The following is a 20720-nucleotide window of genomic DNA, read 5'->3' on the forward strand; positions in this document are numbered from 1 at the left end:
GCAGTCTTACACTGACTGAGTCCCACAAAAAAGACATACAAAACCCCACTGAATTGCAAATTTTTATTTTCAATTTTTGACCATTTCTTTTGTTATTTTTTTAATAGTCCAATCACCGTGATCTCATTACGTCTTTATTTCACATAAACAGTTTGGTAGTGAGCAGTACCAGGGTGGTTCCATTAGCCAGTTCTTCTTCTTCTCCTTTCATCTTTTCCCTTCAGGGGTAGCCACAGTGAATCAACATTCTCCATCTAAACCTATTCTCTGTATCCTCCTCACTCCCACCAACTACTTTCATATCCTCTCTCACTACGTCCATAAATCTTCTCCTTGGTCTTTCTCGAGACCTCCTGCCTGGCAGCTCCAATTCCAGCATCTGTCTACCAATATATCCACTATCCCTCCTCTGTACATGACTAAACCATCTCAGTCAGGCTTCTCTGACCTTCTCTCCAAAACATCTAAAATGTGCTGTTCCTCTGATAGACTAATTCCCGATCCTAGCCATCCTCATCACTCCCAAAGAGAACCTTACCATCTTTATTTCTGCGACCTCTTGTACACCTTTCCTTTCATTCTGGCTCATGGTCTTCTTTACCATGGTACCCCTGACACTTTTCTCCACCCATTCCAACCTGCTTGAACCCGTCTCTTCACTTCTTTTCCAAACTCTGCTTTGCTCTGGACTGTTGACCCCAAGTACCTGAAATCCTCCATTCCACCGGGGTTCCTCTTATTCACACATATACTCTGTCTTGCTGTGACTAACCATCATTCTTCTCCTTTCTAGAGCATACCTCAACCTCTCTAGACTTTTCTCAACCTGTTCACTGCTTGCACTACAGATCACAATGTCTTCCGCAAACATCATGGTCCATGGGGATTCCTGTCTCACGTCATCCGTCAGCCTGTCCATCACCACTGTGAACAAGAAAGGGCTCAGAACTGATCCCTGATGGAGTCCCACCTCCACCTTGAACTTCTCTGTTACTCATACTGCACAACACACCACTGTCTCATAGCTAGCATACATGTCCTGCACCAGTCTAACATATTTCTACGTGTCCTGCACCAGTCTAACATACTTCTCTAATAGTTGCCATTGAGTGTATTTTGTTGGTTTAACCACTGGGTGGAAGCACCACTCCTAATATTAGTGAGCCTTTTTTCAAACCTAGAATGGGAGGCAAACAAAAATATCCCAAGTTTAAAATGCATTTGTTGTAAATCAAAGATTGGAAAATTTACAGTTGTACCACCAAATTAATTAATCTTAAAGTACTTCGTTGAATTGCATATGGAACTGCAGGGTATTTCATGGCTTGACCAGATATCATTTTAATTATTTTTTTTTATTTCATTCATTTTCCACATACTTTAAACACACACTGTGCATACACTTTGGCCCCAAGCAATAAACCAAATGTTTGTTTTTTATATACAGTATTATGAGAAGAAAGAAAAAATCTAGAGAGAAGAAAAAATGTTTGTGCAAAACACACATACAGACACACACGTGCACGGACGAACACACATCTGCAAATTCCATGCAAGTAAAAAAACCAAACAAAACTAAAATACAAAACAGCATCATACTTGCAACTTCACTCTCCTACTGCTCATTCATCTATTGAGCATTTTGCAGTAAGCCATTAAACCCAGAACTAGTAAGTAACATTAGTCTGGCTCTCAAGCCCGTTGTCAGAGTGATCTAAAGATGAAAGTTTCCTTGGAAGATAGTTCAATGAGTGCTAATGAGATTTGTTTCCTGTGCCTTGCAGGCTGGAGATTAGTTTACTATCGATGGTGCTGTCAAAGAGCGACCATTAGTTTGTGAAATACCTCAGTGGAGACAACTCTGGCGGCATGACGAATGATCTGTGTGCAAAAGGAGGCTGGATAAAAATGCAGCATTGGCCCTAACATTGCCTGAAAAAACAGATCCCCATATTTTCGTGCTTGCACAAGCAGCCGCCACTGTGTCTTTCAACGTTTTGTGAAATTCACAAATGTCAGCATCAAAATCATTTCTCCGTTGTGCCCATTGGTTCGATTGGTTCTTCCTGTAATTTATAAATTGCGTTAAGAGTCTTATTGAATTTCCCCCCTTTCTCACACAGCGCTAAATGTTTAGTATAGATTTTCATTAACAACAATGGAGTGAAAGCTCTGTTAGCAAACTATCTTTGAGAGGGTAAAGCACCCGAGGCTGAGAGCAAACCAACACCTCAAGAAGAGACAATGCACAATGGCCAACGGGCAGAGGTATGCAAGAACAATGGCCCATTATCCCGGGCTTGATTTTTGTTATTTGCTCTTTAAACTGCAGAGCCACACTGAGATGTATTCATAGGTTTGTGTATCCATGCTGGTACCAAATCATAAACAGTTCCCGGACGTGACTTCAAACTGGAAAAATGATTTGCAGGCACAAGGTGAATTAGTAACATGAAGACTGTTCTGACAGCCCCCAGAAGATGCAAACTTTTATCTCACAGTGTATTGAGCTGGGGATGTAAACAAAACACTTTCATTCTGTGCGTGAAAATTTTTATTTACTACTCTGGAGTACTGGAGAACAAAACGATAGTCTCATTATCTTCAATAATCTGCGTAACTTTGAAGATTACAATTTCAGATAATAAAGAGCCTGAGAGACCACAGCGTGGTGACTTGAAAACTTTGATCTGGACTTATTAATGTCAAACACTCAAAGATGAAACCAACAATGTGGGATCTTGTAACTTGGCCGTCAAGGGATCTGTGCCCTAAAGCATCACCTGCTTTTTGTCAATTTTTCTCTGAATGGGATCATCATTAACCTGAACATCACACCGTTTGTGAATTGACCAAAAAATTGGAGAGAAGACCATGATTTTAAATAGCTGCATTTTGTTCCTGTTTGGTAAACGTTGTGGAAAAAAAAACTCTGAACTGCTGAAGAACCATTTTGCATCTACCTCATGATAAAATCGCCCAGTTGCAGGGGCAAAAATATGCGAAACCACTTTGTCTCCAGCTGCGTGGCCTCCCAAAAAATGTCATTTCGCCACATTGTTAGATGTCGGAATTTGAGGAGTCGAACCTCAAACTTGAAGTTTGATCGCGTACCGGCTGCCACTCCCACTGCCAGTCAAAATAAAAGAAATGAAAACAATTTTGATTGATTACGCAAAGACGAGAGAAGTTTCTAGTCATGTTATTTGTCGAACCCCACGTTCCCTTCTTTAAATAATTGCTAGTCTTTTGTGGACAATTTTTTTTTACCTAAATCAGTTTCTTATTCAACATATGATTCAGTTTTTTGTGTTTTCTCAAAAACTTGACACAATGACTAAGCCAATTAATTTGAGGAGACGGCGATTTTTTAATTAATAGTTGACATGAATGGTTTGTATTGTACAGGACCATGTGGAGCACCAGTGTCAGCAGGTTATCCTGTTAAGAAAGTAATCCCTTCTAGTCTCCTAGATTAATGTTAACTTATCTACAAATGGTACAAGTAGTATTTGGAAAGGAGTGAATTTCAAAAATTTAGTTGAATCTGTCCTTTAGTTCACCATCATTCAGGGTGCAAGTCAGCAGAGTGTTAGCCACAGGCTAATATGATTAAGTACCTTTTGCTACACAAACTAAAAAATGTGCTTGCAGTCAAAAAAGGGGGCTATACTGGCCCATGTTTTAGCAAACAAAACACACACCCCTTTTTGTCACTACAGGAAAAAAAAAGCAGGAATTTTTGGAGATCCGGAAGCGCATTTTAAGTAATTTTCTACAGTCCCTGGTTAAATCTGGGGATGTGGTTAAACTGAGCGGCAGCCTTCCCTCTCCTTTGCCGCCCCCCCAAACCCCCTCGGATTGACCCCCTCACCACACATATCTTCCCGACTTAATGTGGTGCTACCCAGCACGGCTGACCCAAAGAAAACCCCAACCGCCGAGTGCAGATTCAACCTCATGTTTATACTTCCATGATGAGTCCAACCTGCCCAATCAGACTTCCACGGACCGGCCTTGAACTGAAACGGTATACATCCCAACCATCCCAGCCATCCGAGGCAGCCAGTGGAGTGCGAGGCTACATTAATTGCATGGACCAGCCATGGTAGTGTACCGAGGCCAATGCATTTAGCGTTTCTAATTGGGAGGGAATTTCTGTGTTTACATTGGCACTAGTTGATAGAGCTCAGCCCTCAGCCCCCCAGCTAACCAAACTAAAGCTCTCCAAAGGAGAAAACCCAAACTACCTATTCCCTGATATCCCTCTGGACAGAGCTGGAAGGAAATTATTTGAAGGAGAGGAAAGAGCTAATTATTCAATCAGGGTTTATACATATATACATATATATATCTATATATAATATATAATTTGTGCTCACTATAACAATATTAATGCTATCTGAAAAGGCTTTTTTGACAGTCAAACACTGAAAAGCACAGGGTATCAAAATCAGTTTACCAAAGGAAAAGAATCTGACATGCTCTGTGCATGGACATGATATTTTCAATATTTTCATTATCAGATACTGTGTCGCTTGTTTTTTCAGTTGAAGAAGAGATCTTTCTGTAAATAAGACAGATCCGGATAATGCGATACAACCTCCATTGTCATTACATAGATCTAATATCTATGGCTTTGAATTGTTTAAATGTCTAATCCTCAGCAGTTTTTTGAATATTTCTGATGTAACTTGAACCTTAAATCTTTGTAATATTTCATCATATTTAGCTGTATATTTACATGAACAACGAAAATGTCAAAAGAGAAAAAAAAATGGCCTACACAGTCATTTTTTTATTATTATTTTATTATTATTATCATAAATGCGTTACCATTAGTTTTCTCTGACCTTCATGTTACTCAAGGATTCTCATCTTTCATCAGCTTTCTGTTTCTCTTTTTTTTAAGAGTCCTATATTTGGCAAATGATTTGAAACACCATCCCCCACAATGCAACACCACATAGACGGCTGGAATATCATGCTACTGGCAGAGAATTGTACTATTTTTTTGTACTACTACTAATTGTACTTCCCTGTCCCAGGATCATATTGATCATTCTCAATAAAGTGCCTCTTGTATGAAAGAATTCTTGATTATGCTTAATTTAATTTCATCTTATTATATTTTTTTCATATTTCATTATTATTTTTTTTATTTATTTCAATTTCATTTTAAGCTGGTACCATAAAGTACGCATACTAGTTAACATCAACTCCATGGGTAAACCCATACAGAAGTTCATGTACTTCGCATGTAATGAGATATCCAAAACCTTGAAAAAAAAATGACGCTATATCCAACATGAAGACGGGAGGGTTTACTCACACACACTTGGCAAATGCACCCACACACCAGTTGACCACAATTATTTTCTCATTCCTTTCTCTGTTTATGTTGAAACTCGCATAGCTAAGAATTATGTCAGTGGGAAACATCGCCCATCACAAATTTTTCTATCATCTAGGTCTGGGCAGTCCCAATGTGATTAACCAACTATTGCTTTCGCCGTGTGCTACAATATATTTGCGATAGCTTGTAATAGGAAATACCCCGTGTGGTCTGGCACAGTCACACAAATGCCAATGTGATTTTTTTTTTTCAACTGTCATTGTTTACTGCCTGGTCATCAAAAAATCCCAACTGAAAAGGATTAGGATTTATTGTTTTAGGTGATTCCAGTTGGATGTGGAAAGGCTGTGGATGAGTCAGCAGCAGAGAAAATCAGGTTTTGCCTGTATCTCACAGATTCCAGGGTACGAAGAAAAACACGATTCTTCCGGGGGAGACGACCGAGGGCCATTTTTTCCCCGTTGCACCACCTTGTTATGTGACAGTTTAAATCCACCAGCTCTGCTGAAGTGTACAGCTCAACATTTTATTTACCACAGACTTTTCATAAAGCGCCCGGACCTGCTGCGATTCCAGCCAAGCCCGAGAAGACGAGAGGAGCCAGAGAGCAAGACGTGCGCGCCGGCTCCCACACACACACACACACACATAAAATGGTAAAATGTGTGCAGGTGGACACTTATGATTATCTTTTCCACTGTGGCAAACCAGTCTGAACACCCGCAGACACAAACCCACTTACAGATAAATGGATGCATACACGCACATATAGCTCACATATATACGTGTGTACAGGCCAAGTCTGTGCAAAAATCATAACACAGACATACATGTTCCTCAGTACCTCCTTGACTACCGAGAACAGGGAAGTGAAGTATACATCAGTGTAAGGTATATAAATGGGACAAATGTTTGTATGCTGGCAGCACAGAGTCAGTCACATCTCATTAGCCTGATTGGTTCCCCGAAAGGTTGTGACAGCACCCTGGCTGTGATTAGTGTGGCCTGGGGAGATCGGGACATACCTGTGGGCTGCCTTGTGTACTCTGCGGGCACGTGGTGCAGATTAAGCACACGTAGCAGCTGAGGCCTGGCAGGAACGGTAGCTAAGGTTTTGGATGTCCACGCCAGCAGCCGCCGCGCAGTACACATCTTCAGCAATAATAAAAACACACTCGAACTTTCCTGCATTTATAGCTCTCCGTCTCACCGTCTCATGCCCTCTCTCTTTTTCGCTCAACCCTGCCCACACACACACTTACTTTACCCAGACATGTGGCGAAAAAGTGGGTGAAGCTGTGGGACGATGAGCTCATCGCTCATTCCGAAGGCTTGCCAGAAATCACTTTCTTAGGTGGAGTTATTTTTGTGAATAGACTTTTTTCCTTTCATGCTTTTTCACGTAGTCACAGTTCCATGCAAATATGTTCGTCAGTAAATACATGTGCGCAAGAAGCAGCCTATATACAGAGCAAAGTTACTAAATATGCAAAACATCCCCCCTAAACATGACTGTGTGTTATATTCAAAATGACTGCAATCTGTTTTGGGATCCTAACAGCTGATAGTTTAGCATTTATTTCTCCCGACAGACTCCTAGCTCTTCCCACGCCTCAAACTATCCCCTAGAGATGACATTATCCCAGAGAAGGAGGACGGCGGCGCTATCATTAAAAAGATATTACTCCGATTGCAATGCATCGTGATGACACTGAGCTTTCGGAAAATAGTAAATCGCATTATAAAATATGTTTCCTGTGATCGCTGTGTGGCGGAGGATGAGTACATGCTGTAACAACAAAGGACAGAAAACAAACAATTTTTTTCTCCTCTTTTTATCTTGTGCAGTGATATTAAGATGATTTGTTGTTTCAAAATTAACCCATTAATATGTCTTTCCAATAAAACTATTGTTACGGTAATTTACTAAAAGAATCCATTTTAAACAAAAATGAGCAGTTTATTTCCATTTTGGTCAAAGGTGAGATCATGTTAATTATAATAATTTAATTTAAGATTTGATCATTTAACTTTGACCCACATGTATATATTTTGCCGTGATGAGCAATTCTCTACAGAAGTTTTATTCCTTGATTTCGACCTTATACAAATGTATTTTTCAAATATTATGCGATTGCTGAAAATAATCTTGCATCCCCCTCATTGGAACCCCCCAACCTCCACCCCAGCCCCTAGTGGCACAGAGAATGAATGGGTGTTCACAAACCCCAGGTGCTTGGCCGGGGCTCTTGCGGCCCAGGCTGCTGGAAGCTGGCCAATGGGTGGAAAGTCTGCTTTCATAAACACAAGGAGAGGAACTTAAAACGGCTCATTGATTAACAGAGCCACCTCGAGTTTCTCCACCGGGGTCACAGGATGACGATAGAAAGGTGGAAGTCACTGGCAACACTGGTGCGCTGACTTATCTGCTTCGCCGCTTACCTCAAGGACCACATTTGTGTGGTAAATTGGGTGGAGGGCGCATTTCATTAACCTCCAGATATCTCTGTTTTTTTTCTCCTGGGAGAGGCTTTACACCTGGAAAGTCAGCCTGGGGTGCCCTGCGGATGAGGGAGCCAAAACCAGCATCGCCATCTCCAAGAATCACAAAATCGCTGATTATATCTCATTTGTTCTGAAAGGAGATCGAGAAAAAAAGGGTTCAAATATAAATTGTTTTTTTTTTTCCCCTTATGTTTGTTTTGCCCTTTAATATTTGAACTTTGAATGCTTCACCCTTATTCAAAATTTTGAGCGAGTATCACAGGGTGTATTATTTTATTTTATTTTTTTTGCACTTCATATACTATGTCTGGTTTCGAAACACTTCCCAAAAATAAAATACACTTGAAATGATACTCCTGTCTGCGGCGCATATTCTGTCCCCCCTATCTCTCCGAGGGGTCTTTGGGAAAACACGTGTTTTTAATAAGGCTCTTTGCGTCTGGCCTTGCATAAATGTTTAGCAGCGTTCCTTCTGGGAACTGGGGCCTGTCTTTACAGTGGAGGCTAATCAGCTGTAAATTCTGTTTTAAGAAGGAAAAGGAAGGCACAGAAGGAGTTAATCTCCGAGACCCATTGCACTCTCCGTCTGACCCCTTTATTTTCTCTCTCTCATATAGACGCACCTACAGCGCGCACTCCTCCCCCTGCAGGGTGAAAGGAGGGGATGATGACAAAAAGAGAAAAAAAAAAAAGAAAGAGAGAGAAGAAAAGCTCGAGGGTTTGACAAATGATCTAATAAACAGGTAGGGAGATTACAGGCCGGGTGCCCGCTGAGAGGAAGTGGGGCAGTAAATATTTTTTAAAAGCTGTCAATAAATTTGCGGTGTTGAGTTGAGAAGAGAGTCGGGAGACCGTGCGTTTGGGCCGGGTTATTACCCTTTTAGTGCAAAAGTTTTGTTTAAGACAGAGCGGCTCCATATTTCAAAGAGCCTGGCTTCCCCTCACTCCCCCCCTCCATCCTCGTCTGACAAGTTAGCTATATTAAAATGAAAATCTGTCTTTCAGTGACCATGCCAGTAACCTGCTGACAGACCCAGTAGGGCGAGAGCATGATCTTAATAAAATAAAACAGGAATAAAATCAGAATCATATGCTCCTCTTCCTATAACACTTAAACTTGCCCATTCTATTTTTTTCCTCCCGTTACAGGAAATACATTTCTAGGTTATAATTGGATGTAATGATATCAGAGGACAGACTGATCATGTTTTGACATTGTGAGGAAAAAAAAAATACAAGCCCTGAAGTTCCTCTTGCCGGGTGGCAAACCAGTGATGATGTTATCACGAGTTCTTCCTCCGCCGCCGGTGGGGGTTGCGTCTGTCAAAGTTTCATAAAGTTCACCGACAGCGGACCTACTTTCCCACACCTCTCTGCGCATTGCTGCTCAGCAGTCCAATTAAAGCTGATTTAAGGGTTCACCTGTGTGCCTATTGGCGAATAACCCCCTCGGGCCGGCGCCTGCGCATGATTGATGGGTTGATGAGATAATGACAGACCGCCACAGGTCTCACCTGCAGTCACCTGTTAAAGTGCTCAACATCTGATTGGCTGATCACCTGAACAAGTCTGATCCTCAGAAATCCTTTAAAAGAAAAGGTCACTTTGATGGGAAAAAAATCTTTCAGAGGGATGAAGATCTGATATTTGTCTTGTGTAAAAATAACTAAGGTGCACATTTTGAGTCTCTGCTCACGACTGAACTCTAATTCAAGAACACAGTTTCTGTGACAGCTGGACAACAGCGGAGAAGATGATGATGGATGAAGGATGATATTACGGATATAGCTGGAAAATCAAACATTACCAGCACTGACGTGAAGCATGGTCACCCCTTACCTTCCACTGGAAGCCACGGGAAATGCAAGTCTATGAGGGATCTTTGTTGCTGCAAGTCAGTGTATTCATTATCTGTGCTTATCCCATCATGGGAGGGCTGGAGCCTTTCACAGCTATAATTGGGCGAGTTAACCGGTTGATCACATGGTCACATATAAAGACATCCATTAACACACCATATGGAAATGTAACACCATTCACTCCCTCATTAACATGTCGTATAGAAATGTACAACCATTCAACATCTCATTCTTAAGCCATATAGGCAAACAACCATTAACCTTCTCATTCACACCAACATGTAGAGACATACAACCATTCATTTATTCATTCACACACATCACATTGAGAAAAACAACCATTCACTCATTCATAAACACATAATATAGACGTGCAGCCATTCATGGTCTCATTCACATGTCATATGGAGACATACAACCTTATTTCACTCAGTCACATTTAGAAATATACAACCATTTGCCCTCCCATTCACACATCATAAAGAGATAAACAACAACTAACCCTTTCATTTACCAACATATGTTGGTTAAGATATGTGGACAGTCACCCTCTCATTCACACATCATATAGAGAAATACAACCATTCACTCACTCACTCATACACACGTCATTTAGAGACATACAACCAATCATGGTCTCATTCACGTCATATGGAGACGTACAACATTTTGAGACATATGACCTTTCACCCTACCATTCGGAGGCAAACAACCATTCACACCCTCACTCACAACGGAGACACGTTAGACATGTTAAAAAATTCCACCCTGTCAGAATCGACCCAGAGACTTTCTTGTTGCAAATCGGAAGCGCCGCCACATACGGATCTGTGTATTTCCGGTGAAAATTCAAGGCCTGTAATTTCATTGGGTATTGATGCATGTGCTGAATTCCAGATTCCCTCCACCCTTTGGGATCGAAGAGGTGGTGTTTATATATTACGGAGACATGAATTTACATTAATCAGATGCAAAATCAGCAAAATGTGGGTTCATTGAAAAAAAAAGAGCTTATTGAACCTGTTTTGGGTATAATAGCGTATAACTTTAGATATATTTCCATTTAGCGGGATATAAACAGAGGAAATATGTTTTCCTTTGATATAAACATCAGGAAATTGAAGGTTTCAGCTTCCCAGCCCATGTCATCAGACATAACAGTGAAAAACATTGGCTTCATTTAGCTTCTCGACCTCTCCCTCGGAGTGTAAAATTGACAAAAGACCATTATTAACAGACCTACTGCACAAATAAACACACACACGCAGAGTTGCACACACACACACACACACACACACACACACACACACACACACACACACACACACACACACACACACACACACAAGCCAAGAGGGGGCGGAGGGTGAGTGTGTGTAGAGTCATACGTAACTACAAGAGAAGGCCCTGAGGATATGGGCGAAGGATATTGATACTTTCTTTAGCACCTTCCTCCTCACCACTGGAACAGATCCCCTAGAGTTTCTGTTTGGTAAGCAGAGAGGAACATCCTCGAGTCGCTCCCGTTCTCCGCTTCGCAGCTGGTATTCATCCCACGGGTAATGTTTCACTGACAAAGTGTGTTGCTCCTGCCAAGGTGCGGTGGCTCAAGGTTTAAGGCCTCTAAGCCAGTTTAAAAACAGCCCAGATAAACAGTCTGATGGTAGTACGATGGGCCTTTCGCCTGCCGTTGGAACATGTGGGAAAAGATTTGATGCAAATATGATTATTATGTAACATCAGAACCACGGCAAGCAATGGATCATTTAGATTTACAAGCAAAAATAATTAATATTAGGAGACAGCGCGGCACAGAAAGTTGAGCAATCGTCTCTGGAACCGAATATGCCTGGTTCGATTCCTGGCTCCTCCTCGTGTTGCTGGGAGACACCAGCCTTCTGCTCACGGTTCATCCATGATGGATTATTTGCAGAGAACAAAGTTCCCCACGGGGATTAATAAAGGATAAATTATTATTAAAATCAGTGAACTTGTGAAATTAAAAATAAATTAAATCTCAATATTTTTTGTAATTTGTATTTTTTTTTTTTTTTATTGAAGTTTGATACTTTTTAGACTTTATTATTATTATTTCAACTGCCCAAATTTCTTCAGGCTGTCATGATAAGCTTTTTGGAGATTTCAACTATTTTAAACCAGAATGAAGACAAAATAACTTTTTTTTTTTTTTTTTTATCCTTGTTGGTGTCACTTCACTTGCATCATGTTTTTTGTCACTGTTATTGTCTGTTTCTATCCTTTTCCTTGTTGTTGTTCACTCTGTGGCCTATTTATTTGCGGTTGTCTTTTGCTACCTTTAGATGTCTCTCTTATTTATATTCATACCCATATTTATTGATATTACCATTGTTGCACTGCTGTGACAAAAGCATTTCCCCTATGGTGATCAAGTATCTGTTATGATAATAAATATGTGTATCTTTTTAAGAGATTTGAGTGCAAGATTTTCACAAATGTTGTCAAATTTGGATTATTTTTTCTTCAAAATATTCACATTTTTAATTGAATCAGTTCAGTTCAGCAATCCCTGCAGGTTCCTCCACGCGTCCTCAAGTCTCACCTTGTTGTCCTCGAGACAACATCTCACTAATGCTGCCACTCCCAATCACTCCTCGAGCGCTAACGCACCTTCAGCTCCGAGTTTGCTAAACTGCGCCCGACACACAGGTTCAAACCTCCTCTGACATTCGCGCGCCCGCCCTTGAAGCGGCAGCGGCAGCTACCAAACACACATCGCCTCCAATTATCATCACCACCTCGGAGAACAAGCAGCCCGACTGTTGGTCTCCGATTTCACCTCCGCAACTCTTGGAAATCCCACCGGCCTCGGCGGTACCGTGCACCCTGCCCCCCCGTCCTCGTATTCTCCTTCCATATTATTGTGCATTTCTTCTCACCCAAACACTAATTGAAAATCAGAGGGCAGAAAAAAAAATCACTGCAGGATATCATTTTTTTTTAAGCCATTATCTTTTTTTGATGGGCAATTGACTTTGGGAATAGGGGTATATGGAGGGAGGGAGGGCGGGAGGAGAGGGAGGTAGTTAGAGTTCATCTGTGCTTGCCAGTAAGGGCTCCAGGGCCTCCTGCTCTGTTCTACTGTGATGCCTGTGTGCTGAGTTTGGCTTGGCCCGCGTCTGTGCACTTGATGGTTTATTCATATTCAGCGGTGCAGGACGCTTTGCCATGAGGTTCCTCTCGCACTCCATACGTCTGCAGAGAAGTGACAGAAAAGAGGTCCATATCCCAAAATTTCACCGTATGGGTGTTTGAAATATTTTGTTCTCCCCTGACGCTGGAACAACGATCATTTCTTAAACCCTGCAAGTGCCGGGGATTTTTAACTACTTCGTTACAGAAACGCAGATCTTTTACAGCAAGTGTTTTTAGCTCGGTTCTAACCTTCTAGATTCATTTCCAGATCAAATCATATGTAGGCTAATCCTATCTTTTCAGTCCGGTTTGAATTTCCAAAGTTGTGAATTTTATTCTTGCGTAATAACGCCGCCTTGTTTAGTTTATTAAAAATCGACTGGGCGGATTCCTGCGGTTTCTCAAAGCTCCGCCGAGTCTGGAAAAAGAATTGTTAACAAATCTAGCTCGTGTCCACCTTTTCGTCAAAAGTCATCTCAGACAACACCGCCGGGGAAAAAAGCATGGCGCTTTTGAGGGAGAATTTATGCTTCGTGTATATTCCAGCCTCCCACGCGGTCATTACCGATTCCCACCAACGCACAGCTCCGCATATGGCGCACGGATACTCGAAAACGTAAACACTCGAATTGCCGAGAAGCGTCCAAAAATCACGGCTTGGTCATTTCGCTCGCCGAGGCACGTGTACCGTCAATTAACAAGCCACTTATTAGAAAACAAACAACATCAACTTCCCCTGAAAAGCCCAGTCAAAACAAGCGGCAAAGGCTGGCTTGTCTATGCTGCGCTGCTTAATCAAAGCCAGATGTCTCCTCAAAAACTATTTCTCTCTTTTCCTCACTGCACCCCTTTCTGCAATCGCTCATCCCCCCACCCCCCTCCAGCCCCCCGCCCTGGCTTCCCCCAGCATTCCCTTTCCTGTCTGAGATCGTGTAGACGGCTGGTTCTCAGCAGTCGTGATTTGGCACTCTTGTCTGCTCTCTGTCTGTCTTTCTGTCTTTTTCTCTTCATCTCCAGCTTCCTCCCCTCCTTACACCCCTCGCCCCATCTCGATATTCGACGTCTTGTCAAACAGGCGTGGACCTGCGCTGACCCTCCGCGGCATTCACAATCATTCAAGGTGAAAAATTAGACCCACATGGTCGATGCCGCCAAAGAAGTGCCTCTCGCGGAATAACTTCCAGTCGATCTACCAGCCCATTTGATGTGATGGTGATTCCGAAAATACATGCCAGCGCCTGCCTGTCTAACTAAGAGCTCGAGACTTCACTCTGTTTACTTTAGCATGAGCCATGTCCCTTTACTCACAGCTCTTTTGAAGAGACCAATCTCGTGGCTGTCGTCAAACCATTCTAAGTTTGTCGGAGCCAGAGCCAGGCACCGAGTGAATGCTAATTTACTTTTCCACCTCAGTGCCGAGAGAACCCCCGACCCCACCCCCTTCCTGGAGATGCTAAACAATACAGACAGACCCTGTCTACGAAATACTGCTGCTACACTTGGGGGTACTTTGGAGCTTGTGTGCCGCGGCTTTCAACCGGCTATCTCGCTCAGCCCCTTTAATCTGAGAGGCAAACAGCCCCCCCGGTGTTGTCCTTAGAGCTCAGGCGCGACTGCGGATGTCTAAATAGGTCCTTGGAGAGCCCCGGCAAAAGTGCACGCCGGTCAGTGTGGAGTTTTGTGATTGGCACTAATTTACTGGGCCTTTGCCTACTTTGTGCTACTATTTTGAAATGCATTATAGGATTAGCTGAGTTGCTCTGCTTGGGCTGAAGGCAAGTTTTCAGATTTTCTGCACATAGTTTAATTCCTCGGAGTCAACCGATTTCTGCTTCGCTTTATGGCTGCAAAAAAGTCATCGCACATTTTATATTTCAAATAACTAATTTACGTGTTTTGTCATGATAAATTGTAGTTCCATGCTTTGGACTGGCATATTACTATTGGTCGCATTAGTAATTGAAACAAAAACAGTACACTGGAAGCGTCGGCCATAAAACAGGCCCTTCTCTGCCTAGTGTTACATCCATAATATATCACTACTGGAGGATCTGTCAAAGTTTCAAAAGTGCACCTATGTTAAAGCAATTTTAAGTTTGAATATAATAGTCCCTGAATAGTACGTTTGAAATATCATCCCCATAATTGTCATATTTCTACAATTCAAAACCTCTTTTTTTTTGCAGTGGAATTCAAGCAAAGTCAGTGATTCTATTCCAACCCGTTTTGTAAACTTCGGTTAAACACCTCCATGCGGCGCACTAGCTGTCCGTTCTCCGAGCGCCGGCTCTGTGATGGAATCCAAAGTAGTTGCAACCGAGCATTTCAACACTATTCTGGTTAATCAGTTGGGGGCACTTACTGGATGCTCGTGCAGCGCCTCTGCGGTTTCAGTGGAGCAACACCATGACAGCGTCGAAACAAATAACTTCAAACGCGTTACCCCGCCAGCCTGCAGTGGTCTACTGCTAGATGGAAAAAAAAAACAAAAAAACAACTCTTCTTCGCTGTTTGTGTAGATTTCGCCACTGACAAAAAAAAAAAAGAAAAACAAATAACAATACAAACTTTAACCGTAAGCATATTGCAGCTCCAAACTGTGAATTTATCAGATCCACCAAATTTGCTGATTCTTCTAAAAACAAACTCGAGGATACATTACCAAGATGGCTGATGAGTGGAAAGGGATGCTTCCAGAGACATTTTTGATTGAACCTCTACCAAATGATTAAAATCAGCTGATTAGACTGCTTTTCTGACTGATGCCTGCAATCTTTGCCAAACACACACACACATACACACACACACGGACACACACAGATACTGACACACACAAACACGACCAAACACTATCATTTTCTTTTGCAACCAGGGGTAACCATATTTGGATGAGAACGTGAAGCCTGTGGTTTAGATGAGGCTCAACTCGAGCGAGATACAGATTACTTGGTATGGCTACAATTTGTCACTCACAGCGTAGCCACGCGCAGAAGTACATTCTGACTCTTCATTTATTCAAGGCTTAAAATCGGGTATGTAATTTAAAAAAAAAAAAGGGAATCAAAACATCTCATCCTGCACAGAAGAAGACTTTGTGCTTCTATTTTGATGTCAGCTTCACAGGGTCATCTCGACTGCAAACATTGCTAATGCCATAAGGTGTTAATCCATATCAAGTGATGTGTTAACATTCAATGAAAATATACATTCAATTAAGCCGATGAACATTTTGTGCATTTTAATTTCTAAAGAAATATTACATGGAGCTCTGTGATTTGTCCTCTAAGAAAAGTCAAGTCCTGGCCCCAAGAGTCAAGATTATAAAAGTGAGTTTCTCCAGTACTGTTTATCCATGATGAGTAAAAGTAATTGTTTCAGTAGTGCTACCCCAGGCACGCTGCTTTATTTTGGCCAGTGATCCAAGCAATTGGTTACTGTACACCCATGACCAAGGGGGGTCATATTGTTCTGACGTACCACTATAGTGAGCTCAACTGGCTTTTAATTCTGACTATCAACACTTTTTTTTCCTCCAACAAGACAAAGTCCACTTTTAACATTGCTCCGTAACCTTCTTCTCACTTCTGGCTCTTATTCTGGTTGCATGCTTGACTTGCTTGGGTGTGGATGTTGCTCCAGCGCTTTGACGGGATTGTAAAGGATGGAGGAAGGGGCAGGAGATTCCTAAGGGGGGACACTTGTGGGAAGGAAAAGACTCTCATTGCAGGAGATCAGCTTGTGTAAACATTCAGGTTAATGAAGCTCAGTGGGCCTAATCCTCGGCCCTCTTTCTCACTCTCCCTCACCCCCGGCCTCAGAACCCTTCACCTCTTCCCTCATACCCCCCGTTTTCCACCATAATCCCTTGCAGGAGTGGGCACTGTCAATCAAAAAGGCCCCAGGGAAAGAAGGCGGGGGGGAAATATGACTGTGCACGTGTGCACGGACCATGAAACTATTATGGCGGGTAGGGCATCTGTAATGTTTCTTTTTTTTTTTTTTTTTTTTTTTTTTTTTTTTTTACATTGAACTTGATTAATTGAAAAATAATTGTCAGGCAGCTGAGGTGAGAAATCATCACTATGCTATGTTTTAATTTGGTGGTTGTGATCAAAATCAAACACAGCGTAAATCAAGAGATCTGAAAGTACACCCGTTGTTTGTGTCATGTGACAAAAGAGCGAGGTTGGTTTGTTTTCCTGCTGCCCTGAAGCTCCACATTAAACAATCTAGTTTGTTAGCCTAGACTGAAAAATGAAACACCCGAGGAAAAAAAAAGAAAAAAAAAAAGATTTTCTTTTTTTTTCTCGGGGTAAAACCAGCAAAACGTTGGACTGGGAGAGCGACGGGTCCAGCTGGCGACGAGCCGCGAGCCTTTTTAGAAATTTAAGAAGCAGAGCTTCATATCTGCTGTTCTCAGTGAGACAGTCTGATGACTCCGACATTTTTGGAACAAAGTTACCCGATGGCATCGGGACAGTTTTTTGAAATTCATCCAGGTACTGGTTGACCTGTATTGGAGACACAGGACTGAACCCATCTTACCAGGCTAAAAAAACAAACCAAAAAAAAAAAAAATCAAATCCCCAAGATACAGAAGCTCAACGGGACCCCGTTATCGACCAAGCTGATGAGAAGCTGTGTGGTTTAGCGTGCGCGAATCAAGGGGCTGGGTGCAATTTCAGATGCATTTCGCGGTACGTGTTTGGATAGAACATTGACGCTATTCTTGCGTTTATTGGACACTGTGTGTCTGCGTCCATGTTCGTAGTTAATGTCAGGGGCAGGGGGGAAGGGTGGGTTGGTCAAGGGCTTCTCAGCCATCGTTGCTTCAAACCATATGAGCGGAGAAGGTGGAAGCTCAGAGTTCAGACCTGGACTTGAGGGTAATCAGCAACACATGAGCCGTATATGGGGGGAAGAGAAAGGGGGGTGGAAGGAAAGGAGGGGGGACGGAAAGGCAGGTTTCCAGTCAAAGCTCTCCAAACACTGACATCACACATTGCGGTCAATATCAGACAAAACACACAGCAATGGAGAATCTGCTTTTATACCCTAAAACAACACCACATGATCATAATATATTGGGCCTGTGGGGGAATAAGTGCAACATTGCTGCACGCTGATTGCGTGTGTCTTCAACTGAAATTAATATTTAGTCCCCTTTTTTGATGCATAATGCGCATAAAAAAAACTGCTGTTATATTTGTGCTAAGACCTGAACTGGTATAAGCTAAAAAAGAAAAAAAACTGTAATATCATCCATCAGAGAGTAAAAGTTAGCTTAATCCATTCAGGAATAATACAATACATGCTCAGCGGGCTAAAATTTGAGCAAAGTTAGCGGTTCAAAGTGTCCCTTAAAGGCCAGCCATGTTGGAAGAGTCCGAAGTTGTGAAAACAATGGGGTTATTTTCCTTCACAGCAGGAAATGCATTAATGTTGGAGGGCTATCCATGCAGATTCTTTTTTGCTGTGCTATGAAAATAACACAATCCTTAAACTTTTGAATATTTGCTTGAACTCCAGTGCGTTGACCAACTCGTTGGGCCGGAAACTTCTCAGCGTCCTCTAAACCAAACACAAATAAAGATACGGCAGGCGAAGTTTCACGAAGTTTTTTCAAATTTCATGTACTTGTACATTCTGCACATGTGTAGCCGTGAACATGTTTTTTTTTTGACGCTCTCAGTTCCACAACTGCTGCGCTACCTGTGCTCTTCTTACATAGTTTCTTCCTTCGATCCCGTCTGAGCTCGATGCAGAAGTCTGCATTGCATGAGGAAGACCAGTCTGACAGGTTTCCAACACATGTCAACAGTTCTGCTTGGCGTCTACCAAATTATTTATGTAACATTTTGCATATCACTGCAAAGATAGTTGAGTTTCGTGAACTTCTGGGTTCTCACTCCTAAAGTTGCATGTCATTAATATGGCAGCTTCGCAATCAACTTACAAATAAAGTAACATTGTTCTGTCAGTGGGCGGCCATTTTTTTTTCTTTCTTGGTCAAGAAAGTCACCCCAAGAAACTGTAAAAATGCAGAATTCAGCTCTGCCCCCAACCCGCCCCCCCAAACAGCTTACAAACCAGCTGGCAAGTGTCTTTTCTTCGCAATTGAAATACCACAGAACACGCCAGTATAATGTAGGTACTGTGTACGATGGGATAGAAGTTGGAGGAGAAGCCAGCCCCAGTGTTTTGACCACAATAATACCAACCCGGCCCAAGGACGGATCCTGAATTGGCCATTCAAATCTACTGTTGCCACATCGCGTCTCGCTCCAGCAGATGGATGAGTTGAATATTCACGCAAGGTCAGGCTGAGTTTTTCAGACCACTTTTATTTATCACTGCAACATGTGTTTAGCATTTCAGGATATTTTATTTTTTTTGCATGAAGTTTAGAGAAACTGGGTGCTTTTTCAAGCCAGTCTTGGCCCAATTAGAATTCATCCAATCCCAACACCATGTATCTTTTAATTCTGTCAAGTTTCTGTATTTGTGTTTTTAATATGGATTTTTTTTACTTTATGTGCGCTCTAATCGAAGTTCGATTAAATTTTTTTGCTGGTATTGTTTTTTTTTTGACCATCTGTATTTTTTCTGAAACATGAACTGTATGAGAATGCGGTGCGATACGGTCACGGTGCTGGACCGTACCACAGTCTGAAAAGAAAAAATACACACGCCGGGGTTTGCTGACCGCAACCACTTTATCAAGTTGAGCCTTAGCTTTTCTTGACTTGGGCGCTTCGCTTTTTGACCTGTGCTACTGCCGTGGAACGGATTTGTCGTGATCCCAGGATAGAGTTTTCACACCGAATGTCTGAGATCTAACACAACCCCATCCTGCACGCCGCCTACCTTCACAGCTGTTCAAGGACACCAAACGATTACACACTGTAAAATCTTTTTCTTGACTCCTGCCAGCTCCCACCGGTGAGGAATGTCACCCAGGGGAGCAGTAAAATTCACAGTAATTCTGAGATGTCCATCTAAGGTCACAGCGCGGCCCTGTATCTGACTCCACGTCCCATACAGAAGGGGCGAACGCTGGAAATAACAATTAAACAAATGTCCGTTTCTGACACCGACTGCGTTTGGGATCGGGTTATAAACAAAGCGCTCGATTTAACAGATATTCTTGAAAGACGGTTCCACGTTGGGTCTGCTGCCGGCCGTGCTTTGGACAAAAATGTTCTGAGGGACTATTTTGGAGTTATTTTACAATTACTAGTGGTAGGGTTGTTGCTCAACCCTGGATTGGTACCAAACATTTTTGTCCCTCATAATCATTTAGTCCCAGAAAAATGAGGAAAGAGTGCCCACGAGTGAAATACCTAGAACTATACTGGGGAAAAAACGACATACAATGGCAATGGGTGGTGAGTGGGGTATGGATGGTAATTGTGAAGGACCAATGGCATGACTAATCAAGGCAGGATTCATTTACTGACCATATCTGCTCTCTCCTTTTTCTCACAATTCTCATTTTTCTGCAGTCCTCACAGATTTTCCCTTTTTTTTCCTTTCTTGTCTCCCGAGCACCAATGGGACTGGCGGCCGTTTTTTAATGCCGTCATTATTCTGACGATGAGAATTTATGTCCTAATTCGTTTCTCTCTCATTTATTCCCACTCCCTTGGTTGTTATAAATCAGTTGAGTTATGGGGCCAGGACTTGGATCCGTGCCACCCATGCCACGGCAATAACCCCACGAGGGACCTGGGGGACACACACGAGATGAATCATAGACGGTACCTGAATGTCATTAATGTCCTGTAATTTTCCTCAGCATGAAATGTAATGATAATAACCAATAA

The sequence above is a fragment of the Fistularia commersonii genome, chromosome 7 (genome assembly GCF_037954325.1).
Source record: "Fistularia commersonii isolate RoL2024-O1a breed Wild chromosome 7, RoL_Fcom_v1.0, whole genome shotgun sequence".
NCBI classification, from domain to species: Eukaryota; Metazoa; Chordata; class Actinopteri; order Syngnathiformes; family Fistulariidae; genus Fistularia; species Fistularia commersonii.